The sequence below is a fragment of the Hylobates moloch genome, unplaced genomic scaffold (assembly GCF_009828535.3).
Source record: "Hylobates moloch isolate HMO894 unplaced genomic scaffold, HMol_V3 SCAFFOLD_24, whole genome shotgun sequence".
Taxonomy (NCBI): Eukaryota; Metazoa; Chordata; class Mammalia; order Primates; family Hylobatidae; genus Hylobates; species Hylobates moloch.
The window spans coordinates 25,773,134-25,793,563 of NW_026652299.1; positions in this window are offsets into that span (position 1 = coordinate 25,773,134).

Here is a 20,430-nt window from a genome sequence, read left to right on the forward strand (position 1 = left end):
CCTGCTTTCACATAGCCTCATCCTAAAATGTAAATTGCAGTTTTTAATGGGCTATTTGTATTTTTTCTAATATGCATTTAAAAACAATTATTAAAATGAAAAATGTGTCATCTGTATATCACATAAAACCATCTCAAACATCCCTAGGGGTTGGCTTGCCACACTCTGGGAAACCCTGGCCAACCCATGCACTGCCCCAGGCCCATGAACTGTTCTTCCTTCCTGCTTCTGAGCTCTCCTGCAGAAGCACCGTGCTAGCCCCTCCTGTAGCTGGAGTGTCAGCACTGTGCCTGCTATGATATGTAGGTTAGCTCTTTCAGTGGCCACAGCCACTCCACGAAGGTGGTGATCACAAAGACATAGATGAGCAACCTAAACCTGGGGAGGTGGGGACAGTTGGTAAGCTGCTTGTCTGAGGCAACATGGATGGTGCTTATCACATTCAGTATATGAACCTGGGTCTGCCATGATCTATCTCAGGCAAGACCAGAAGCATGGGCATAGCTTCTTGGGCAGGCCTGGTTGATTTGGGCTAGCCTTGGAACTCTTCAATTGTCTTTTTCTCAAATATGGTCTACAGCTCTTGTCCTGAGCTCTTTGACCTCTGCCTTGACACTTCCCATCAACTGAAAACTGCCTGCATTCACACCAGCCCTCTCCACCAGGTCCATTTCTGGGACACTATAGAAAGTCCTGCCTCCACGGAACCCACTCAAATAACCTGCTTTGCAGCTCAGCATACGAGTATGTGCACATGGCTTCACAGTATTCTCTGACTTCCTCTCCTGTGCAGGGCCAGGTCTAGGGTAAAATAAGTGAGATGCCTGGAGCACAAGATGGAAGAGGCTTCCAAGACATGCTAAGATTTTGAGAGAACAATCCTGTCACTGGCTTTGAGATGCTTCAGTTTAGTTTCCAGAGTTTAGTCCAGGGAAACTGGGGGTCTGGGAATTCAAACTTATCGGAATAATGAAATATATTTTTCCTTCATTTTGTTGACATTTGCACTGATAGCACAAAAACAATGTTGGGTAAAACTGGGCACCTTGGGGCAAATCAAGAGCAATGGCACCAGGCTGTATGAGGAGTCCACTGCCATTTGGTGGGGGTTTGAGAGAGCCTGAAGTGAAGATTGGAATTGGAAAAATGGAAACAGCTCTGAAAAACAGATTTTATAGAATTTGAGTCCAAAAGGGTCAAAACAGCTGCTCACAGAAGTGTGTGGAATTTTCACTCTGTTGTCACATTGCTTAAAAGGCCATAAAGCTAAAGATTTACTTGGCTTAATAAGGCTCCTCTTTCATCAGTTATTTCCTGGGTGACATGGCCTTAGCGTGACACACCAAGGTTCCACTCCACTGGAGGAGGAAGCCCTTCCCTGGCTTGATGTAGACACAGGTTATGTAGGGATTTCGGGTTGTGGGGGGCGATGATCAGGCCATATTGAAGCCTGGTGCCTTGTGAAGGGAGGGCAGTCATGATAAAGTATCATAGAGGACAGACTTTGAAGCAGATGAGGATACTGAAGTCCATAAAATAGAAACAATCTGAGATAGGCAAGCACCAAAAATAAACCTGAGTTCATAGCAGCTGTATTAACAATAGTTTAAAGGTCAGAATAGCCCACATGTCCATCACTGGATAAATGGATAAGCAAAATCTGATGTATCTGCAATGGACTATTATTCAGCCACAGAAAGGAATGAAGTACTGATAAATGGTACAACATGGATAAGCCCTGAAAACATTATGCTATGTGAAACAAGCCAGGCACAAGAGGTCACATATTGTATGATTCCGATAATATGACATATCAAAAGTAGGCAAATCCATAGAGAAAGAAAAGCATATTACTGGTTGCCAGAAGCTGAAGCATGGGGAATTTGGAACAAGTACTTAATGAGTCCCCTTTGGAGATGATGAAAATGTGTTGGAACTTGATAGAGGTGATGGTTGCACAATACTGTGAATGTACTAAATGCCACTGAATTGTACACTTTTAAATAATTTATGTTTTGTGAATTTTACCTCAATAATACAAAAACACTGAAGTGAGAGCAAGGAAAATTACCAGGAAGAAAGGTAGACATTAGGTAATGATGAAAGAGTAAATTCACCAAGAAGACATAACCCCAAATGGGTATGCACTAAACAAAAGAGCTTCAGAATACATGAAGCAAAAGCTGATGGAATTGTAAAGAAAAATGTACAGATTCTTGATTATAGCTGGAAATGTCTTCAACACCCCTCTCAATAAACAGAAAATCTGTAAGGATATGACAACTTGGACAATACTGTCAATCATCCTGACCTAACTGACATTTATAAAACACTTCACCTACTAGCATTATAATGCACATCATTTTCTAGTGCACATTGAAGATTTACCAAGATAGATTGTGTTCTGGGCCATAAAACAAGTCTCAATAACTTCTAAAAGATTCATATCATGCAAAGTATATTATCTGACAATAATGGAATTAAACTAGAAATCAGTGACAGAAAGGTATCAGGATCATCCTCTCGTATTTGGAAATGAAATAACCCACTTCTAAATTACTTACTGGTCAAAGAAGAAATTAAAAGGAAAATTAAAAGTATTTTGAAATGAATGAATATAAGAACATAAAAATCTCAAAATTTGCAGGCAGCAGCTAAAGTAGTACATAGGAGAAAACTTACGGCACTAAACACTTATATTAGGAAAGGTCTCAAATCAGTGACCTCAACACTTACCTTACAAAAACAGAAAAATGAGAAAGTAATCAAATCCAAAATAAGCAGAAATAAAGACACACTAAAGAGTAGAAATCAGTGAAAAAGAAAACAGAAAATTTATAGAGGAAACAAAAGTAGCCAAAGATGGTTCTTTGAGACCCATAAAATTCATAAGCCTCTCATGAGTTAAGTCAGGAAAAAAAAAAAAGCAGAAGTCAAAAATTACTAACATGAGGAATATGAGAGATGATAGAATTACAGAATCAACAGACCTTATAAGGATAGTTAGGGAGTACTATGAACCTTTTATGCCAATGCATTTGGCAACTTAGAATAAATAACATATTACTTGAAAGACACAAAGTACCTGAGGGACTGATGTAAGGTGCTTGTTTCTGTTTTACCTAACTTGGAATTCAGGCCAGAAGAGCAGTGAGCACCACTCAAGAAATTCTTCAAGCAGAACTAGCAACCCTCAGACACCTGGAGCCAAAGATAATAGTTGAAACATATAATAGACTGCCTGTGTCAAAACTGGGGAAAAATTTTTTGGGAAATTAGGACATTCAAAGCAGCCATTTATACTGGGGAATTTAGAAAGCCACACATGTGCCCAGGGCAAGATCCATGCTCAGAAAAGACCTAAATTTTCACCTGGGGCTTATTCCTAGACATAGTGCAAGCCATAGTGCAAAGAAAATGCCTAAACGTTAAAGGAGGGTCCTAGGACACTGAATTTGCAAGGCCTGGGAGAGATACTTTTACTTTTGTCTGTTTGTTTTAGCTCCTGGCATTCAAAGAAATCTGTCAAAACACTAGCTGAACGTAAGTGACCACACCCAACAAGAATTATTACAGTCTTTCCAATAATATTTTGAGCAAGTCACTAAACAAATGGACTATTATGTCCTTCACCAATTAAAAAAAACCAAAACAGAAAAACCTGAGCAAAGGGGAGAATTTGATATCCAGAGTTAATACATTATAATATTTTGATGTCCAGTTTTCAAGAAAAAAATCACAAGGCATACAAAGAGGAAAATATGGCACATTCAGAGGCAGTAAATATACAACAGAAATCATCCCTGAGGAAGGCTAGACATCAGAAATTCTAGACTTTCTTAAATATGCTCAAAGAGCTAAAGACATGGACAAAACACTAAAGGAAAACAGAACAACTATGTATACAAAGTAATATCAGTAAAGAGGTGGAAATAATAAAAAGGAACCGAACAAATGCTGGAGCTGAAAAAGTACAATAATTGAATGAAAATTCACTAGAGGGGTTTAATAGCAGATTTGAACAGATGAAATAAAGAATCCATGAACTTGAAGATAGGACAATTGAAATTATCGCATCTGAGGAACAGCAAGAAAAAAGAATGAAGAAAAGTGAACAAATCCTAAGGGACCTATGGGACTCCATCAAGCAGACCAATATACAAATAGGAGTTCCTGGATGGCCAGAAGGTAGTGATTCATCTCAAATGATTGTTCACAGTCAGTCACAGATTGAAATCCTTGTTCTACTTTTTCTTCCCTTCTCACTACTGTATTTGACTAGTCTTTTTGAAAAAAAGAAAAAAACAAATAGGAATTCCAGAAAGAGGAGAGAGAGAGAGAAAGAGTCAAATAATATTTGAGGAAATAATGCCCATAATGCCCCAAATCTGATGAAAGACATAAACCTACAAACCCAAGAAGCTTAACAAACTCTGAGTAGGATAAACTTAAGACCGCATCAGAGACATTGTAATCAAATTACCAAAAGCAAAGACAAATGGAGAGTCTTTAATGCAGCAAGAGAGAAGTGACTCATTATGCACATGTGAATAAGATTTATGGCCAATTTCTCATCAGAAACTATGGAGGCCAGAGATAGCAGTACAACATTTGAAGGGCTGAAAGAAAAAAAAAAAAAACTGTCATCCAAGAATTCTATATCCGTCAAAGCTGTCCTTCAAAAATGAGAAAGAAGTTGATATTTCCAGACAAAATTAGAGGGAGTTTGTTACCACTAGCCTTGCCCTACAAGAAATGCTAAAAGGAGTCCTTCAGGTTAAAAGGAAAAGATGCTATATTAAAACATCACATTGTACACTGTGAATATACAAAATTTGTATTTGTTAATTATACCTTAATAGAGCGGGGGACAGGAAGGAAAGATGCCAGACAGTTGCTTAAAGTCATATGAAGAAGTAAAGATCTCCAGTAAAGGTAAATATATGGGCAAATATAAAAGTAGGTATTATTATAACATTGGTTTGTAATTCCTCTTTTTATTTCCTGTAGAATTTAAATGTATAAAAATAATTATAAATCAATACTGAGCACACAATATATAAACATGTTAATTGTGATGACAACAACAGCATGATGAGGGAGAGCAGAATGGAGCTCTCTAGGAGCCAAGTTTTTATATGCTATTAAAGTTAAGTTGGTATTAATTTAAAATAGACTTATAAATTGAGCATGCCAAATGTAATACCCATGCTAATCACAAAGAAAATATCTAAAAATTATACAAAAAAGGAAATAAGAAGGGAATCACATGGTTCACTACAAACAGTCAACATAAAAGAAGGCAGTAATGGAGGAAATGAAGGACAAAAAAAGATATAACAAAACCAAATAGCAAAATGGCAGAATTGAGTTCTTCCTTATCTATAATTACTTTAAATAGCTTAAACTTTCCAGTCAAAAAGAAGATTGGCAGAATGGATAAAAAAAAATGATGTCTGCAAAAGAGTCACTTTAGATTCAAAAACACAAATAGATTGAAATTGAAATGATGGGAAAATATATTTCATGCAAATAGTGACCAAAAGAGAGCAGGGGTGGCTATACTAATACCAGAAAAAAATGGACTTTAAATGCAAATTGTTACAAGAGACAAAGACATTATATATTAATAAAATGGTCTATTCATCAAGAATGTATTAGTGTAACAATTATAAACATATATGCCCCAAACAAGAGGTCACCCATATATATGAAGCAACACTGACAGAATAATCGGGAGTAAAAAATTCTACAATAATAATTGGAGACTTCAATACTCTACTTTCAGTAATAGGTAGAATAAGTGGACAGAATAGCAATAAGAAAACTCTACTTTTGGCTGGGCGTGGTGGCTCATGCCTGTAATCCCAGCACTTTGAGAGGCCAAGGCGGGTGGATCACCTGAGGTCAGGAGTTTGCAACCAGCCTGGCCAACATGGTGAAACCCCGTCTCTACTAAAAATACAAAAAATTAGCCAGGCGTGGTGGTGCATGCCTGTAATCCCAGCTACTCAGGAGGCTGAGGCAGGAGAATTGCTTGAACCCGGGAGGCAGAGGTTACAGTGGGCCAAGATCATGCCATTGCACTCCAGCCTGGGCAACAGAGCAAGACTCTGTTTCAAAAAAAATAAAAATAAAAACCAAAACTCTATTTTCAATAATAGAATATCTAGACTAGACAGAATAACAATAAGGAAATAGAGGACGTGAACAACAAAATAGACCAATAGGACCTAACAGACATATACAGAGCATTCCATTCAATAGCAGCAGAATGCACATTCTTAAGTGCACATGGAATATTCTCCAAGGTAAACCATATATTAGGCCATGCAGTTGACTGAATGTTCCCCCCAAATTGATAAGTTGAAAGCTTAATCCCAGTGTGATGATATTTGGAGGTGAGGCCTTTGGGAGGTAATTAGGTCATGAGGGTAGAGCCCTCATAAATAGGATTAAGTGTCCTTATAAGAAGAGACCAGAGAGCTAGAGAGCTAGCTAGCCCTCTTTCCATCATGTGAGGACACAATGAGAAGTTGGCAGTCAGTTTGCAACTTAGATGACCAGAATCCAACCTTGCTGGTACCCAGAGTTCAGGTTTCTAGCCTCCAAACTGTGAGAAATAAATTTCTGTTGCGTAAAAGCCACCCAGTCTATGGTCCTTTGTTATAGCAATTCAAACTGACTAAGACAGGCAAAAAAACAGATCTCAGTAAATTTAAAAGTATTTAAATCGAGCCAGGCATTCATGCCTGTAGTCCCAGGTACTTGGGAGACTGAGGTGGGAAGATTGCTTGAGCCCAGGAGTTTGAGGCTGCAGTGAACTATGATTGTGCCACTGCACTCCAGCCTGGGTGATGGAGCAAGACCCTGTCTCTTAAAATTCATTTTAAATACTGAAATAGTATCTTCTCTGACCACAATGAAGCTAAAATCAGTAACAGAAGAAAAATTGGAAAATGTAAAAATATGTGGAAATTAAAACGCTTTAAAATCAACCAGTCGCCAAAGAAGAAATCACGAGGGAAAGGTATAGCTGTAAATGGCTACATTTAAAAAGAAGAAAGATCTCAAATCAATAACCTAACTCCATTGATTGAAGCAGTAGGAAAAGAAGAGAAAACTATTCTTAAAGCTACCAGGAGGGAGGAAATAATCAGAATTAGAGTGGAGATAAATAAGAGAATAGAAGATAATAGAGGGAATCAACAAAACCAAAGATTGGTTCTTTGAATAGATCAACAAAATTGGTAAACCTTTAGTTAGACTTAGTAAAAATGAGAGAAGACACAAATAACTGAAATCAGAAATGAAAATGGGAACAGTAACAGTTCTATTACTACCAACCTAATTAAACAAAGGATTATAAGAGAATGCTATGAACAATTGTATGCCAACAAACTGGATAACCTAGATGAAATGGACAAAATCCTAGAAACACACAACTCCTCGAAAGTGAATCATAAAGAAAATAATGGATAATCTGACTAGATCTACAACTAATAAGTGATTGAAACAATAAAGAAAAGAACAAAGAAAAGTCTAGGATCAGATGGTGTCACTGGTGAATTCTATCAAACATTTAAAGGAGAATTAACACCAGTCCTTCTAAAGTCTTCCAAAAAATAGAAGAGGAGGGAATACTTCCTAACTCATTCTATGAGGTCAACATTGCCCTGATACCAGAATCAGATAAAGAAAATCGTAAGAAAATTACAGACCAATATCCCTTAAGAATATAGATGCAAAAATCCTCATAGGAATATTAGCAAACTGAGGCTGGGTATGGTGGCTCACGCCTGTAATCCCAGCACTTTGGGAGGCCAAGGCGGGTGGATCACGAGGTCAAGAGATTGAGACCATTCTGGCTAACATGGTGAAATCCCGTCTCTACTAAAAATACAAAAATTAGCCGGGCATGGTGGCACGCACCTGTAGTCCCACTACTCAGGAGGCTGAGGCAGGAGAATCACTTAAACCCAGGAGGTGGAGGTTGCAGTGAGCCGAGATCATGCCATTGCACTCCAGCCTGAGTGACAGAGTGAGACTCTGTCTCAAAAAAAAAAAAAAAAAAAAAGAAAAAGAAAAAAGAAATATTTGCAAACTGAATCCAACAGCAATTAGAATGATCACACACAATGACGAAGTGGAATTTATCCCAAGAATGCAAGGGTGGTTCAACATCAGAAACTTAAAGTAATACATCACATTAGTAGAATGAAAAAAAAAACCACAGAATCATCTCAATTGACACAGAAATGGCCTTTGACAAAAACTAATGCCGTTTCATGATTAAAAAAACACTCGGAAGGACAGGCATGGTGGCTCACGCCTGTAATCCCAGCACTTTGGGAGGCCAAGGCAGGCGGATCACTTGAGGTCAGGAGTTCGAGACCAGCCTGAAACCCCGTCTCTACTAAAAAATACAAAAATTAGCCAGGCATGCTGGTGTATGTCTGTAATCCCAGCTTCTTGGGAGGCTGAGGCATGAAAATCCCTGGAACTCGGGAGGGGGAGGTTGCAGTGATCCAAGATCACGACACTGCACTCCAGTCTGGGCAATAGAGTGAGACACTGTCTCAAAAACCAATCAACCAACCAACCAACCAAACAAACAAAAAAAAAACCACTCAGAAAACTAGAAGTATATGGAAACTTCTTTAACATGGTAAAAGCCATATATGAAATACCCAGAGCTAGCATCATACTCAATGGTGAAAGACTAAAAGATTTTCCCCTAAGATCAGGGTCAGAACAAAGATGCCCACTTTACCACTGCTGTTCCACAATGTAGTGGAAGTTCTTGCCAGAGCAATTAGACAAGAAAAAGAAATGAAGGGCATCCAAATTGGAGAGGAAGAAGTAAAACTCAATTCGCAGACGACGGATCCCATATATAGAAAATCCCAAAGAATCTATAAGAAGGCCACTAGAGCTAATAAATGAATTCATCAAAGTTATGGGTACAAGATCAACACACAAAAATCAGTTGTGGTTCTATCTGCAAGGAACAATCTGAAAATGAAATTTAGAAAATAATTTTACTTAATAATACCATCTAAAAGAATAAAATACCTAGAAATAAATTTTACCCAAAAGATGGCTTTAACCAAGAAGATGAAAACTTACACAGTGAAAACTTTTAAAAATGGCTAAAAGAAATTAAAGACCTAATTAAATGGAAAGACATCACATGGTCATAGGAAGATTTGATATTGTTGTCAGTACTACCCAATGCTATCTACAGAGTCAATGCAATCCTACTCAAATACCAACAGCGGTTGGTATTTGAAAAACTCATTCTCAAATTCATTTAAAAAAAAAATCTCTGCAAGGCACTAAACACACACACACACACACACACACACCTCGAAGTAGCCAAAACAATCTGTAAAGGAAGCACAAAGTCACAGGACTCACACTTCCCAATGTCAGAACTTACTACAAATCTACAATAATCAAAACAAGTTTGGCATAAGGATAGATATATGGTCCAATGGAACTAAGAGTCCAGAAATAAGCTCATATGTCTATGACTGATTTTTGACATGAGTGCCAAATGGTGAAAGAACTATCTCTTCAACAAGTGGTACTGTGACAACTGGATTTTTTTCCACTTGCAAAAGAATGAAGTTGGCCTCTCCCCTACGTGGTTCATAAAATCATGTAAATAAAATGTTCATAAAATTGTTGATCAATGGACCAACATCTAAATATAAGAACTAAGCTTAAAACACCTGGAAGAAAGTGTAGGGATAAATCAGGTCCTTGAAGTTGGGAATGGGTTCCTACACATGACACCAAAAGCATGAGCAACACCAACAAAGAAAAATTGGGCTTTATCAAAATTAAAAACTTTTGTACATGAACGGACATTACCAAGAAAGTTAAAAGACAAAGTACAAATGGGATAAAATATGCAAAATATATAACTGATAAGAGATGAATCTCCAAAATACATAAAGAACACTCAACAACAAAAGATAAACAATCCAGTTAAAACACAGGCAAAGGTCTTGAATAGACATTTCTCTAAAGATATGCAAATGGCCAATAAGCACATAAAAGATGTCAACATCCTTAATCATTAGGATAATGCAAATCAAAACCACAGTAATGGCCAGGCGGCGTGGCTCACACCTGTAATCCCAGCACTATGCGAGGCCGAGGCAGGCGGATCACGAGGTCAGGAGATGGAGACCATGGTGAAACCCCATCTCTACTAAAAATACAAACAACAAAAAAAAATTAGCTGGGCATGGCAGCAGGCGCCTGTAGTCCCAGCTACTCGGGAGGCTGAGGCAGGAGAATGGCGTGAACCAAGGAGGCGGAGCTTGCAGTGAGCTGAGATTGCGCCACTGCACTCCAGCCTGGGTGACAGAGTGAGACTCCATCTCAAAAAAAAAACAAAAACAACAAAACCACAGTAATACAACTGCATCATCTACTAGGATAGCTATGCATTTTATTTTATTTTTGAGATGGAGTCTTGCTCTGTCTCCAGGCTGGAGTGCAGTGACGTGATCTCAGCTCACTGCAACCTCTCTCTCCCGGGTTCAAGCAATTCTCCTGCCTCAGCCTCCCAAGTAGCTGGGATTTACAGGCACGTGCCACCATGCCTGGCTAATTTTTTGTATTTTAGTAGAGATGGGGTTTTACCATGTTGGCCCACATGGTCTCAATCTCCTGACCTCATGATCCGCCCACCTCGGCCTCCCAAAGTGCTAGGGATTACAGGCGTGAGCCACCACGTCTGGCCGCTATACATTTTAAAAAAGGAAAATGTTGATGAAGACATGGAGAAATGGGAAACCTCATACATTGCTGGTAGTAATGTAAAATGGTGCAGGTGCAGCCAGTGTGGGAAACAGTTTGGCAGTTCCCTAAAAAGCTAAACATAGAATTTCCACATGATTCAGCAATCCTCCCCGAAAGCATATGTTCACTAGAATTTAAAACAAGAACTCAAACAGATACTTGTATGTCAATGTTCATTGCAGCATTATTCACAATAATCAAAAGGTAAGAACAACCCAAATGTCCATTAATGGATGGATGGATAAATATACAATGGATATACCACATGTATATTTGTGTGTGTGAATCTTGAGGACATTATGCTAAATGAAATAAACCTTATGCAAAATGACAAATACTGTATTATTCCACGTGTCTGAAATATCTAGAATAGTGAAATTCATAGAAATGGAAAGTAGAATAGAGGTTACCAGGGGTTGGGGAAGGAAGGGAATGGGAAGTTATTGTTTGATGGGCACCCAGTTTCTGTGTGGGATGATGAAAGGGTTTTAGAAGTGGATAGTGTTGATAGTCGCACAACAATGTGAATATAATCAATGCCACAGAATTGTACACTTAAAATGCTTAAAATGGCAAATTTTGCAATTTTATATACACACACATACACACACACACATATACATATATACATGAGTGTGTATATATAAAACTACTCAGCCAGGCATAGTGGCTCACGCCTGTAATCCCAGCACTTTGGGAGGCCGAGGCGGGTGGATCACCTGAGGTCAGGAGTTCAAGACCAGCCTGGCCAACAGAGTGAAACCCCATCTCTACTAAAAATACAAAAAATTAGCTGGGTGTGGTGGTGCGCACCTGTAATCCCAGCTACACAGGAGGCTGAGGCAGGAGAATTGCTTGAACCCCAGAGGTAGAGGTTGCAACGAGCCAAGATCATGCCATTGCACTCCAGCCTGGGTGACAAAGCAAGACTCCATCTCAAAAAAAAAAAAAAAAAAATACACACACACATGCACACATAATGGTATGTGACCCAGTTGAGGCCAGTGAGATGGGAGAAACCAGCTAAGGGCTTCTGGGGAACGTTTCCTCATTCCTAGTGAGAGCTGATGGATGAGCCATGGTCTCTCCTGTTTCTCTGGACCTGGCCTCTGGAACTGCTGCAGCCATCGTGTGAACAGACTGAGGATTAAGCCAACAGGGGGCCACAGACAGACAGATGTGGGTACCTGAGGATGTCATGGAGCTACTGGACAGCCTAGGAAACATGGTGATACCTGTGTCTACTAAAAATCAAAAGCATTAGCTGGGCATGGTGGCATGCGCCTGTGGTCCTAGCTACTTGGGATACTGAGGTAGGGGAATTGCTTGAGCCTAGGAGGTTGAGGCTGCAGTGAGCCATGATCGCATTGCTGCCCGCCAGCCTGAGCAACAGAGCAAGATCCTGTAAAAAACAAAAACAAAAAATGCTACTGGACCAGTGGACTGCTACGAAGTCAGTCCTATATGGGCTTTATAGTTTCGTAAGATGATTTTCTTATTAAAAAAAAAAAAGGAAGTGTTGGAGGCAATTAATAAAGAACTCGGCCAGGCGCGGTGGCTCACGCCTATAATCCCAGCACTTTGGGAGGCCAAGGTGGGTGGATCACGAGGTCAAGAGATCGAGACCATCCTGGCCAACATGGTGAAACCCTGTCTCTACTAAAAATATAACTAGCCAGGCGTGGTGGCATGTTCCAGTACTCTCAGCTACATGGGAGGCTGAGACATGGTCTCTCCTGTCAAGGACAGGCTGAGGCAGGAGAATCGCTTGAACTCAGGAGGCAGAGGTTGCAGTGAGCTGAGATCACGCCTGGTGACAGAACGAAACTCTGAACCAAAAAAATAAATAAATAAAAATAAAGAACTCAAAAAGTCCAACTCTTTACTCAAACTTAAAATAGAGAATTTTGAAAAAAAAAACTGAAAGATGAGAAATCCAAATATTTAGACAAATTGGTTTGATGTCTGACCTCACCAGATCAAGATGAATGAAAACCTCCTATTTCAAGTAGCTGCAACCAAAGCAACCTTCAAAATCCATCACAAGAAAGAGCAGGTGCACTTTGAGAGGCCGAGGCAGGCAGACCACCTGAGGTCAGGAGTTCAAGACCAGCCTGGCCAACAGGGTGAAACCCCATCTCCACTAAAAATACAAAAATTAGCTGGGCATGGTGGTGCATCCCTGTAGTCCCAGCTACTCGGAAGCCTGAGGCAGGAGAATTGCTTGAACCCGGGAGGCAGAGGTTGCCATGAGCCGAGGTCACACTACTGCACTCTAGCCTGGGCAACAGAGTAAGAGTCTGTCTCAAAAAAAAAAAAAAAAAAAAGCAACTGTAGACAACATTAGAAGATGCTTTGGAGGCCAAGTCCTGTCTTCAGGGAAGCCTGGCACTGCCCTCTGGCAAGGCCAAAGAATGGAGAGGAAGAATGAGCAAGCTTAGGCCCCAGAAAGAATGGCTGGGAGGTAGGAGCTTGGGTTTGGATGTATCGAAGGAGAGATGACCTAGAAAATGAACCAAAAGCAGTTTTAAAAAAATATGTGTAGGCTGGGCACGGTGGCTCATGCCTGTAATCCCAGCACTTTAGGAGGCTGAGGCGGGCGGATCATGAGGTCAGGAGATTGAGACCATCCTGGCTAACACGGTGAAACCCCGTCTCTACAAAAAATACAAACAATTAGCCAAGTGTGGTGGCAGGCACCTGTAGTCCCAGCTACTCAGGAGACTGAGGCAGGAGAATGGCGTGAACCCGGGAGGTGGAGCTTACAGTGAGCCAAGATCGCGCCACTGCACTCCAGTCTGGGCGACAGAGCGAGACTCCGTCCAAAAAAAAAAAAAAAAAAAAGTATTGATGTGGCTGAGTTACATACTTATTTGAAAACTCTTACGGGAAAAAAAGAAACCCAAGGAATATTAAATTAACTGAAGAAGATAAAATAATGGATTGCTTCAAGACCATGTGAAAAAAAATCTCCAAACCAAGAAATCCATACTGCAGTCAGAAAAGCACAGTTAGAAGGAGAGGGGCAGAAACAATTCTGGCGGAAACTTCAAGTCCTTTCTGAACTCGTGAAAAAGAATTTTCACCCAGTGTTTAGTCTTTCCAAAGCAGCAAGCAGTCCCGCATTCCCAGAGTGACTTTGGGGGAAGTCAGAAATTGCACAAGTGATTATGGTAAAGACGGAAGAGTGTTCCAGAAAGAGGACCTATAGGGCACCCCGCGGATGAAGTGCAATTATGTACCTCCCTAGCGTGCACGTCATGGATCATTACAGGGACCCAGGCACCTGGACAGGGCTGAGTGGCTCTGGGGCATGGTGTTACTCTAGGCTGCAGGAAGCCGCCCAGGAGTGCCGCTGCTCAGCCCTCCACTGCAGGCCCTGACCCGCCTCCCCTGGCTGAAGTAGGAAAGACTGAGGTTAGCCAAGGGCCTCTGTCCTGAACTTGCCTCAGTGACCAGGAAGTCAGTCCAGCCCCTCCAAGTACAGGCAGCAGCAGGACTTCCTGCCTGGGCTTGTGCGGTGGGGAACACACAGCCTTTCCCTCCCTTTCCAGGTCCCAGCCATCACTTTCCCATGCTTTGCTTGTGCCTTTGACCTGAGCCCAACCTGCCACATAAAAACACGTCAGGACAGCCTGTGAGCCCAAAGAGGGTATAGTAGGTCCCCCTGGGGTAGCACTGGGGTGAGGAGGGGCTGCTGCAGTCGGTCCAGGTCCCCACACCACTGCACTGAGCCAAGGTTCCATGATTCCAGCCTCCTGGTACTTTTGGGATGAGAGGGCCACTGGGAAACGAAGGCACTCGGCCTGCGAGGGTGACAGTTTGTGTCTGCTCTAGAGAGGGTGGAAGGCAAAGAGGTAGCCCCAGGACTTGAGGGCAGCCAGGACCCGCCGCTGGGGGAGCTAAGGAGCCTCAGGCCACCCCGGGCTGCAGAGCCCAGGAACTCTCAGCCATGGCTGACAGGTGGATGGTGCGTTCTGGAGGACTGGGTTGTGCTGTCCAGGCCAGGCTCCTGCTGGTCAGAGGGCCAGCTCAGCTCATGGCCCCAGCCACAGCTCCCTCTGGCTGAAAGGGTGTGTGTCCCTCTGGCAGAGACTGCACTGTCCAGGGAGAGGGAAGGTCTGGGCAATGCCAAGAGGGCACTGGGCTTTGTCTGCTGTGGGTGTGGAACAGAGCTTTCTGTTTCTGGCTGGCCTCTTGGGGGTAGAAGCAGTGAGCCCCAGGGTCCAGAGCCATGCTGGCTACAGCTCTGTACCCTCTGACCCCAGCCATGGGATGAGGTCCCCTGGTTGTGCCCAGCACGTATATGTCCGTGGTCCAGCAAGCACAGTGGCTCTGGCTGGCCTTTGTCTGTCTCTGTGGCCTTGGAAACTTTGCCCTTCCAATGCCACTCCCAGCGGCTGCCCTGCTGTGGCTGCTCAGCCCAGCTTCTCTGCCAAGGGGCTTCCGGATGCTTCTCACTGCACCCACGCCCCAGCTGGCCACCAACTTCCCTTCTCTGTGCTCCAGAGTCTCACCCCTTATCCCCTTTGGACAATCCAGAAGCTGGCTCAGCAGGATGGGCAGACACACTCATTCACCCATCCATTATTTTCTTACATTTACAATATGCCAGGCCTATCAGGGACCCAGGGAAAACCAGCGCAGCCCAACCCTCAAGGAGGTCACAGTCCTGTGACGGAATCAGACGTAGAAACAGATCGTGCTGAGGCCGCAGGGTAAGGGCTATAAGATGGAAGCCAGAGACCCCCCCCACCCATCCACCCCCATGAGATTGGAGGTGTCAAGGAAAGCCTCCTGAAGGAGATGGCACTGTAACTAAGACTTGAAGGAAGAGCAGGAATTTTACCATCAGCTACAGACCTTCATAGAACCCCAGAGAGATGGACTAGGGTGAGGACTGCAAGTTTAGCTTGGTCCTTGAAGGCATGGGCAGATTCTGGAAGCTGCCAGCATTCACAAAGGGGAGAGGCTGCTGAGAACCCCACAGAGGAAGAGTTCAGAGGGCGTCTCCTCCCTCTGCCAACAGAAGCTCCCACTGCCGCTGGCACCGAGTGGTGCTGGGGATGTGTGCAATGGTGCTTTTCCATGCTGGTGCTTCCAGAGCTTCTGTGGACATGCAGCCGTCAGTCACTGACTCTCGGGGAAGGGACCAGTCGGGGGGTTTCTGGGTCTGCTGTGCATTCCTCTGTCAGGCGAGCCTCCTGCTCAGCACTCTGTGACCCCACACTGCCGTGAGGGATTCTTGGCAGCAGAAGGACCCTGGTCACCCTGCCCCGAAGTCTGGGAGAGAAGTCCTGACAGGCAGCAGGGAGGCTCCCAGAAGGCCATGGAGGGCAGTGGCTGTTCCCGTGGCTGAGAAAGTCTCCCCAGGCTGGCAGGAATCCTCCTGCATTGGATTTAGGCCCACTCATCCTGGGCTAAGGTAGGGCTGAAGGTGGGCAGGTTCTAGGGGCAGCTGCCCTGTGACTCTTATCGTTGGGGTTGAATCGTGTCCCCTGCCATCCCCACAAAAGATGTATCCAAGTCCTAACCCCTGATACTTAACATTTGTGACCTTGTTTGGAAATGGGGTCTTTACTGATATAATGAAGGTAGAATGAGGTCATACTGGATTCGTTTGGGCCCTAATTTATAGAGACTGGTGTCTTTATAAGAGGAAGATTTGGACACAGATGCAGACATACAGGGTGAGAAGGCCATGTGAGGACAGAGGCAGAGATTGGAGTGTTGCAGCCACAAGAAAAGAATGACAAGGATTGCCAGAAGCCACCAGGAATGAGGAGAGAGGGGGAAAGGATCCTTGTCCAGAGCCTGACAAGGAAGCAGGGCCTTGCTGACACCTTGATTTTGGACTTTTACCCTCCAGAACTGTGGGAGAACAAACCTGTGTTGAGTCACCCAGTTTATGGTATTGCTGTGGCCGCCGCAGGAGACCAACGCACTGCATCCCTGGGTGAACTGCCTTTGGCTTGTGCCTCTGTCCCTTGTCCTAGCAGCCAGGGGTTGGGGGTGTGTCTGTCAGTAAGTCATCTGGGGACCCACACCCAGTGCTTGCTTCCCTTGCTTAGGAATCATTTGTTGATCACCTACCAGGCACAGTGGGGTTATAAACAGGCAGGGCCCAGCTGACACTCAGGCTGCGGGAGGAAAGCACAAGAAAACCTGTGATGTTTGTGGCCCACCCAGGGCAAGCCACTTGGGGGTGCCCGTGAGCAAGTGCAGGGATGCTCTGACCCATGGCATCATGGACCACCAGAGTGGCTGCAGGCCGAGGGCCGGCACAGCTGCAGGGGATGCCTGTAAGGCTGGCTGGGGGTGCTTGGTGGGAAACCCTTGGGGTACTCCAGCCCCACTCAGGAACACCAGAGTTCAGCCTGGCTCCTGTGTGTCTCAGGCCGTCATTGCTCACAATGGTGACCACGCTGGTGATTTCACAAAGTTCACCCCCCAAAGATGACCCTGGGAGGGATCAGTGGCCTGTCCTGGGTCATATGGCTCCCCTGTGGGTATTTAAACCCAGGTCTCAGCCCCTGAGCAGAGAGCTCTTTTTGCCGGGACTTTTGCTGTCAAGGTGTGTTCTGGCTCTGGCTCTAGGATGGTGCCACTGTATTCTGATAGCCACATCTGTGCGATTTCAAAGTGCCAGAGTGAATGGAGGGGAGCAACCAGTCTGCAGCAGAGAACCCTATGCCCTGGATTCTCTCACTCTGAAAGTGCTGACAACCATGGCAGCCACTTCCTCCAGAGCCGAAACAAGCCCCATGGTTGGACCTGGGAGCAGTCTTTGTTGGGGCAGGGGACCAATGCCCACAGGGCTTGTAAGAATCTGAGGCTGCTCAGGGTGGGCTCAGGTTCCAGGTGACACCACACAGGAAGTAATGGGGCCTATGGGGAGACCCCCTCTCAGCTATTGAATGTGGGCTGTGACCAGGCGTAGTGGCGCATGCCTGCAATCCCAGCACTTTGGGAGGCCGAGGTGGGAGGATCACTTGAGCCTGGGAGTTCAAGACCAGCCTGGGCAACATAGGAAGATCCCGTCTCTACTAAAAATTAATACAAAAGAAAAAAAAAAAAAATGAATGCAGGCTGTCACCAGGCGGCTGGCTGTGTTAGACACAGTGCAGGGGGAGAGGAAGGCCCTGCTGTGAGCGGAAGGGGAAGCCTGAGGCAAGGACCAAGGGCCCGGGGGCCTGGGGCGGAGCTGCTGCTGCCCTCTGCCCTCCTGGAGGTGGTCCCTTCTGGAGGCCCCTTTGCCTCCCCACCAAGAAGTGCTCCTGAATTGTCCCCCGCCTCATCACTTGGGTCACATCTCAGTCTCAGCTTGTGCTAAATTCCTCATTCTTCCTACCCTGCCCCCTCCACCTTATTAGATCCGCCACACACATGGCTCAGACCTTCTTCCTATGTGTACTCACTGGCCCTGGAGCAGTCGTTCTAGAAACTACCTTCCTGAATATAAAAGTTAGACATGCTCATTGTAGAAAAACGGTTAAATACAGAAAAGTAGAAAACTAAAGCACTGGTGTCACTTTGGCTTACTTTTTTCCGGACTTCTTTTTCCCACACACCTTAACAAAGTGTTTTAGCCCGCATTTCCCTCCTTAGCCCCCGTCTTGCCACCCCCAGCTCCACTTAGCATAATATTGAATTTTCTTGGACTCAGTATGCAGAGAATTTACTCAATATTCAAAAAATTTACGAAGTTCTGTGTAAAACATCTTTTTAAAAGACTGCCTAGACAGGGCACAATGGCTCACACATGTAATCCCAACGCTTTGGGAAGCCAAGGCGGAAGGATCGCTTGAGCCCGGGAGTTTGAGACCAGCCTGTGCAACAAAGCAAGATCTTGTCTCTACAAAAAATGGAAAATAAAAATGTAACTGGGTATAGTGGTATAGTCCCAGCTACTCAGTAGGCTGAGGTGGGAGGATCACCTGAGCCCGGGAGTTCAAGACCAGCCTGGACAACACAGAGACCTCGCCTCTACCAGAAAGACAAAAATTAGTCAGGCGTGATGGCACGTGCCTGTAGACCCAGCTACTCGGAAGGCTTAGGTGGGAGGATCATGAGCCCAGGAGGTTCCAGGCTGCAGTAAGCTATAACTGTGCCACTGCACTCCAGCCTGGGTGACAGAGCAAGACCCTGACTCAAAAACAAACAAACAAAAAATTCCAGCATATCTGTGTATGATGTATTTAACTAATCCCCAATTCCTGGGCATTTAGGTTCTTTTTTTTTTTTTTTGGCAGTCCCCGCTCTTCCCCTACTATGCGTGGAAGCCCTCAGCTTGGAGCTCATCTTCCACACCATCAGGTGGGAACGATGGCAGGCCTGCACCCTTGTGGCAGCTGCACCCCCGTCTGCCAGGGTCCGTCTATGCCCTGATCTCAACCTAGGGGAATAAAGGAAGAGTTCTGGGGAGGGTTTTCCTTCCTGATTAAAGGAGATGCTTGGGTAAACTACTGTTCCCTTCTACTGGCCATCCCCTCATCTGTAGGGGACACCTGCAGCTGTGTCAGGTGACTTGGGCAGCTATCACCAACAGCTGAGGATGAGGGTGACACAACGGAGAGGTGGGAGACAGCACTGAGACCCCTGGTGAACTGTTGAACAAGGGACCCTGCTCACTGGCCACTCTGCCTCTGGATTTCTTGTAACGTTCCTTATTGTTTAAGTCACTGTCAGTGATCCCCAGAGGCACCCCGACTGATGCGTTCATTGTCCATCTCCACTGTCCTGGGCCTGCCCATGCTGTGACACCCCGTTTCTGCACCAGGCTTACCTCACACTCAAGCACTACCTCTTCCTCCTCCCTGGGGCAGCTGTCCACAGGTCCTGCTTGGTTCCAGGTGGTCCCTCCCGTGTCACTGTACTTGTATCACTGGAGGCTCACAGGCCTGGCTGCCCCCCTGAGGGCCGCACCTGCACCTTTTTCCTTTCTGGACAGGCCAGCCATGGACCCCTGGGTGGCCTGCATGAAATGTCCCCCTCTCATCTGCCAAAGGCCCTCAAACAGTTCTCCAGGGACCTCCCAGGCAAGGCCCTCCTTCCCACTAATGGCTTCCGCCTGACACCTGTTGGGAGGATGGTAGCCATCATGGACTAAGCTAGACCAGACACCCTGGCCCCGTCTGGCCTCCCGAGGCTGAGGCTTGGGTCTCGGTGGCCCCAGCTGATCCCTCAGATGTTGAGAGTGTGGTTAACACTTTCAGAGCCCCTGTGGGTCATAGCATGCACCCTGGGCTAGAGCAGAATCCAGTCTGGTTCTCAGGGTCAGCTGGAAGACCAGGTTCAGGTGTCCCATCCAAGGGGATAAGAAGTGGGCAGGGAACAAGGCCTGGATGTGAGGCTGAGCCCAGCTGGAACCCAGAGGAGGGCAGGGCAGGCCTTGAGTATAGCAAGGAGCCTTAAGTGATATTCAAGATAGCAAGGGCCCCAACCAGGGAGCCCTGTCACTGAACAGGCTGCAGAGTGGGAGGTGGGGTGGCGGCAGTGGTGGGCAGCTGGGTGGTGGGGGTTTGGGTGCTGAGGGGCAGCCCTGGCTGCATGTGTCACACTGGCCTGGAACCCTGGCCTGTTCTCATTGGTTACTGGTTATGGAGTGTGTAG